Genomic DNA, 6,804 nt, shown 5'->3' on the forward strand with positions numbered 1-6,804 from the left:
GCTGAGGCTGGCTTTGAACTTGGAGTACTCCTGCTTCAGCCTCCTGGGCTGCTGGGATTATAGGCATGTGCCACTGTGTCCAGGTCATGTAATTATTGATACAGTTAGTTCTTTGTTTTTTGGGTTTTTTTGTTGTTGTTGTATGGTTTTTTTTTTTTTTTGGTACCAGGGATTGAACTCAGGGGCACTTAACCACTGAGCCACATCCCAAGCCTTTTTAACTTTTTATTTTGAGACAGGGTCTCACTAAATTACTTAAGGCCTTGCTAAGTTGCCGAAGCTGACTTTGAACTTGCTTTAACTTCCAAGCTGCTGGGATTACAGGTGTGTGCCACTGTGCCCAGCCAGTTAGATTTAGATCTAACATTTTGCTGTTTTTTGTTTGGATTAGTTGATTGTTTTAGAAGTGCATTTAGTTTATTGGCATTTTAGCTGTACTCTGCATAATTATTTTAGTGTTATTTTAAGGATCACAATATATGTTCCCACTTTTTCAGTCTACTAATAGTAAATACACCACTTCACATAAAATGTAGCAATCCTTCAACTCTGTAGGTCTGTTTATCATCCCTATCTTTTATACTGTAGTTGTCACATGTATTGAATCTATAAGCTCTGTAATACAATTTCTGCTTTAAATAATATGTATTTTAAAGAAATTAAGAGAAAAAATTTGAAAATGTATCTTTTTATATTTATGTGCGTATTTACCCTTCTGGGAGGTCTGGTATCATTTCTCTTCAGCCTGAAGAATTTTTTATGTATAGTACAGGGAACAAATTTTTCTTTTTATCACTTTAAGAATCTTTTTCCATTGTCTTATAAGGCTCTGCTGTTTCTGGTGACAAGTCAGTGGTTATATGAGTGAATGCTCCCTTTATATAATGTGTCTTTTTCTGTGGCTGCCCTCAGTATGACTTGATGCAGTTTACTGTGTTAATCTTGAAGAGTGATGAACTTCTTGGCTGTATAAATTTATGCCATTAATCAAACTTGGAAAAATTTCAGTGATTATTTATTCATATCTTTTTCTGTCTTATTCTCCTGGAATTTCAATTATAGCTTACAAATAGGCTAAACCACCACATGACTATGACTCCCTTAAGTCCCTGAGTCTCTGCCTTACCAAACATTTCTGGTTTTGGATCATCCAATTTCTGTGATCTAGCCCGGTTGGTGGATGGAGTCCGTCAGCCCACGTTGCCCAGCCTTTCACCAGAATGGGCGTTTCTTAGCACCACCACTGTACTCTTTGGCTAGAGTCCCTAGAGAGTGTGGCCCTGGTGTGAACTTGGTGGCTCCAGAGAGGCAGCCATGGGACCATCACTCACTTTTGCTTCCCACAACTGGGGACCTGAGGCATGTTTTTCTGATTGCCACAGTATGTTTTTCTGTTGCTTAGAATCCTCTTTCTAGTGTGGGTATTGAAGACAGTTTTCACATTACTTAGGTACCTATTCAGATCTTTTAAAAGGGGGTTGGGTACAGTGGCACACACCTGTAATCCCATCTGCTTGGGAGACTGAAGTGGGAGTTTAAAGCCAGTGTGGGCAGCAAAGACTGTCTCAAAAAAAACCTGGGCGTGGTGGTGCAAGTCTGTAATCCCAACTGTTTGGAAGTCTGAGGCAGGAGGATTACAAGGCCAGTGTGGGCAATTTAGTAAGACTTTTTTTCCCAAAAGGGAAAAAAAGGGGCTGGAGCCAGAGCTCAGCGGTAGAGCACTTGCCCAGCATTGTGCGAAGCTCTGGAGTCCATTCCGGTACCTCAGGGATGGGGAGGGGGAAGGAAAAGAAAGAAAAAACATTTAAAGGGAAACATTTGGATTTACTGGAGGTTTACTTTGTGAGATTTGAGGGTTGGTTGGTTGGTTTGTTCTTACTGTCAGGGGATAGGGTAGCTGTGCTTAAAGAATGTCTTTTTATCATGACAGCATGAGGTTGGCCTGGCTAGAGCATCTTACTACTCGACCTCGCTGTGCTCTTCAGGTTGCCAGAGCTCTAGCTGTGTTCTGCCTTATGGGAGTGCAAGCAGCTCTGGCTTTGCTCCCTACAGGCAAATGGATCTGACTAGCAAAGTTAAAAGACTGCAACTCTGCCTAGCTTGGTGGCACATGCTTGTAATCCCAGTGTCTCAGGAGGCTGATGCAGGAGGATCCCGAGTTCAAGCATTTTAGTGAGGCCCCAATCAACTTAGTGAGACCTTGTCTCTAAAAATAATAAGGGCTGGGGATATGGCTCAGTGGTTGAGCATCTCTGGGTTCAATCCCTGGTAAAAAAAAAAAAAAAAAGACTGGAATTCTGTAATTGCCCCTATCTTATAACATTAAAAGTTAGAAATAAGGAACAGTAATTGACCATCTTGCCATTCTATGTGGCTGTAGTTCCCTTAGCCCTTGCTAGTCCATGCATGGGGATAATGGACTTTTGCTATGTCCATTTTACTTATATTTTTTTGATTTAAGGATATCTTTACTTTATAATGCTTATTTTTCTTTGTTTCTGTGTATGTATGAATATGTACTTGTGCGTAGGTATTGGAGGTTGAACCCAGGAATGCCTTTTCTTTGAACTACATCCCTGATCCTTGTTTTGTCCTTGAACTTTCAGTCCTCCTGCCTCCCAGAGTAGCTGGAATTGCAGGTGTGCTCTGCCACACCTGGCCCTCAGCTTCTGAAGCTAACACTGAACTTCCTCCCAGTCCTTTGGTCACCTGAAGGAAGAGTTTGCAAGAGGGAGATATAAAAATATGCTCAAGGTTACTTTTTTTGGAGGGGTGGGAGGGATATGGGGGATCAAACCCAAGACCTCAGGCATGCTGGGTCAGCACTCTACTGCCAAGTTATACCCCCAACCTTTCAGATTACTATCTTGAACCAGCATCCTCAAGGTTAAGAGCACCCTCTCAGGAAGTCCAGTAACTTAAAACCAGGTACTAATAATTCTGGACCTGGCTCTGATCAAAATCACAAAGATTTTGACTTAAATTTCATGACCTTATTTATGTCTGAACTAGAATTTGGGAAAGGGTATTATGGAATCCAGGTGACCCTGTGTCACAGGTTGATTGCTCTTAGTCACCCAACTATTGGCCTATTTCTGGGAAGAAGATCTGGTTCAGGCAGCTCTGATCCTTGGTAATGAAGAATTAATGTGAATTTTTAAAAATGCTTTTGAGTGTTACTTTTTCTTTTCATTTTCTTCCCTAATGTGTCCTTTGAAAAAATTAGATTAATGGTGCTCTCTGAAATGAACCTATGAATAGGTTATTTATCCAGTATCACTCCAAGAGCTTGGGGATGCACAAATATGGCTCTGAATCAAAATATTTGCAGTCACCATAAAACAACTTCAGTTTTCCCTGAAATGCCAGCCATGTGGTGTGGTGGGCTTTAAGTCAAGGGCTTTGAAGTAATCCATCTGGGTCTAAATTCTGATTTTCCCATTTTTAAATAGTGTTTTCTCCCTTCTTAACTTTTCTGATACTTATTTCCCTAGTCTTGCTATTAAATGGATCATATCTACTTTTAGAATTGTTAGAATTGAGTGAGTATGTAAGTCATCTAGCACAGTCTTTGGCAAATTGTAGTTGCTCAATAAATGGAAGTTGATGGAATACTCCAGAGCTCCACTGTCTAATAGAAATGTAATGTGAGTCACATGTAATTTTAAATTTTCTTATCACATTAAAAAATACAGAGGTAAGTAAAATTATTTTTTATTTTATTTAACATAATACCTTATTTCAGCAGTTAATCCATGTAAGAAAATTATTAATAAAATAATTTACTCTTTTGTATCTTAAGTGTTTGAAATCTGGTGTGTACTTTATACTTAGAGTCCTCAATTTGGACTAGCTTCATTTCAAGTGCTCAGTAGCCCCATGTGACCTGTGGCTCCTGCATTGGGCAATGCCACTCCAAAGCAAGGTGGGAACACAGCAGAACGGTCCGTCTTAATCGGAACCTGAGTCCAGAGCTGGATCAACCAAATCAGGCTGAAGGGAATGGGGGCTTTCAGTGTGTTTTTCAGTGTGATTTTCAGTCATGATAGTCAAATGGAATGTATGAGAAATGAAAGCTTTGTGAACAGTCAAGTGTCATGTGGAAAGTGGAAGGGTTTCTCCTGCAGGGACTCAGGATAGGCCAGGGTGGCACAGGTACAGAAACGTGCAAGAGCTGTGGTCTGTGAGGCCTGGTCCTGGCTTTGCTGGTACATAGCTGGATGACCTCACCTGGCAAATTACTGCAAGGCATAGCTGAAATTGGCTATGAAAACAGTCTATTTAGGATTAAAGGAACTATATATATTTTCGTGGTAGGTGGACACAATACCTTTATTTTTATGTGGTGCTGAGGAGTGAACCTAGGGCCTCATGTGTATTAGGTGAGTGCACTACTATCGAGCCACAGCTCTAAGCCCAGGGATTAAAGGATCTTTCAGGGGGTTGTAGCTCAGTGGCAGAACATGCGTTTAGTGTGCTCAAGGTCCTGGGTTCAGTTACCAGCATCATAACAAAACAAAAAAAGACTAAATTATCTTGAAGTGAAAAAGTAATAAGAAAATAAGGGATTGGGGTAAATGCTTAATGGAAATAGAAGCATGATACTGGATATTGCAGTGAAACTTTCAAGTTTACCAAGTAGATCACTTGGTCCACTTCACGATTTAGTATAGGAATGGCAGTTAGTCTGGGGAGGCAAGTCATGTCTCTGCCGTTTAAAGTTCTGCTCATCTTTCAAGACAGGTCACATGCTACATCCTGCTAGTCTTAGGGACAGCTTATGAAGTTTACTCAGCAGACTTACAGTTCCAAACTTTTTGAATGTGCATGTTTACCAGTAAAACATGGAGGATATGCATCCCAGATAATGTCACTTATCTGTCAGAGGCCTCCATTTGGTTTTCATCTCCCTTTGAATGCAAACCACACACTTAAAATGTTCTGCAAGCCCCTCAGTCTGTACCCCTCTCCCCTCTCTGGCCATTTCCTTGCCTCACTGTGCCTCAGCCACCCTGGCCTCCTGGCTGTTTCGTGAACAAACTAAATGTGCTCTACTCCTACAGTTCAGCAAGGACTCTTCCCTCCACCTGGAACATTCTTTTCCCAGATATCCACAAGGATGGCTCCTTCACCTCTCACTCTGATTTAAAATGGCAGGCTGGGCATGGTGGCACATGACTGTAATCCCAGTGACTTGGGAGGCTGAGGCTAAAGGATCACAAGTTTGAGGTCAAGTGGCCGGTCTAGCAAGATCCTGTCAAAATAAAAAAAAGGATGGGGATGTAGCTCAGTGGCAGAGCACCCCTGAGTTCAATCCCCAGTACCATTAAAAAAAGAAAGAGGGTGTTGGTGGGGGAAAAGTTACACTCATACATTGCTGGTGGGCTGCAAATTAGTGCAACCACTATGGAGAGTGGTGTGGAGATTCCTTGGAAAACTTGGAATGGAACCACCATTTGACCCAGCTATCACACTCCTTGGCCTATACCCAAAGGACTTAAAATCTGCATACTACAGAGATACAGCCACATCAATGTTCATAGCTGCTCAATTCAAATAGCTAGATTGTGGAACCAACCTAGATGCCCCTCAGTTGATGAATGGATAAAGAAACTGGTATATATACACAATGGAATATTACTCAGCCATAAAGAAGGATAAAATTATGGCATTTGCAGGTAAATGGATGCAGTTGGAGAATATCATGCTAAGTGAGATAAGCCAATCCCAAAAAAAAACAAAGGCTGAATGATCTAAGTGGATGATGATACATAATGGCGGGGGTGGGAGGGAGGCAAGAATGGAGGAAGGTTGGATTGTATACAGGAAAAAGAGGGGTGGGGAGGTGGGGGGGAGGAAAAATAACAGAAGGAGACAAACATCATTACCCTATGTACATGTATGATTATGCAAATGGTGTGACTCTTACTTCTTGTACAACCAGAGAAACAACAGTTGTACCTCATTTGTGTACAATGAATCAAAATTAAAAAAACAAAAGGTGGAGGAGGAGACAGTTGCACACCTCCTTCCATACAATTCCTATTTTTCTTTTTTTTATTTTTGGTACTGGGAGTTGAACATAGGGATGCTTAACCACTGAGTCACATCAGAAGAGGAAGAAGGAGAAGGAGGAGAAGAAGGAGGCAGTAGTACTCTAGCTTTCCTTTCTTTTCTGCCTATTTTTTCATAGTATTTATTACCAATTATATTGTTTATTTCACTTACTGAATGTCCCTCTCCATTGGAAATAATCTTTTTAGGACAGAGTTTTGTCTGTTAGTGTTTAGGACATAGAAGATGCTCCACAGATATTGGTGAAATAAATGACATTTTTCCAAAATGGGACCTGAGAGCAACTGAGCACCTGAGGAGCAAGTGTGCTTGGCAGTTCTGTGAAGGGCTTCCATGGGTTGCATACCACCAGTCAATTACGAAAAAGGTTACCCATTCTGTGAAGAAAGACTTTCTTTTTTTCTTTTTATTTTATTATTGTTATTATTATTATTTTATTATTTTTGTATTATAGATGGACAACATGTCTCTATTTTATTTGTTTATTTGTATGTGGTGCTAAGGATCCAACACCAGAGCCTCACACGTGCGAGGCAAGTGCTCAGCCCCAGCCCTGAAGACTGTCTACGAACAGTAGAGGGCGCTGTGCACTAATAAATGCAGGCAGAGAAGGCGGGCAGGAAGACCGCTCAGAGGAAGATGGGGAGGTGGGAGGGCAGTGGTATGGGGTAGCAGGTGGCAGTAATGGATCCCTAAGAGCCGGGTGCAGCTGCCCACTCCCACTAACCC

Source organism: Sciurus vulgaris, assembly GCF_902686455.1.
Source record: "Sciurus vulgaris genome assembly, chromosome: 12".
Lineage (NCBI taxonomy): Eukaryota > Metazoa > Chordata > Mammalia > Rodentia > Sciuridae > Sciurus > Sciurus vulgaris.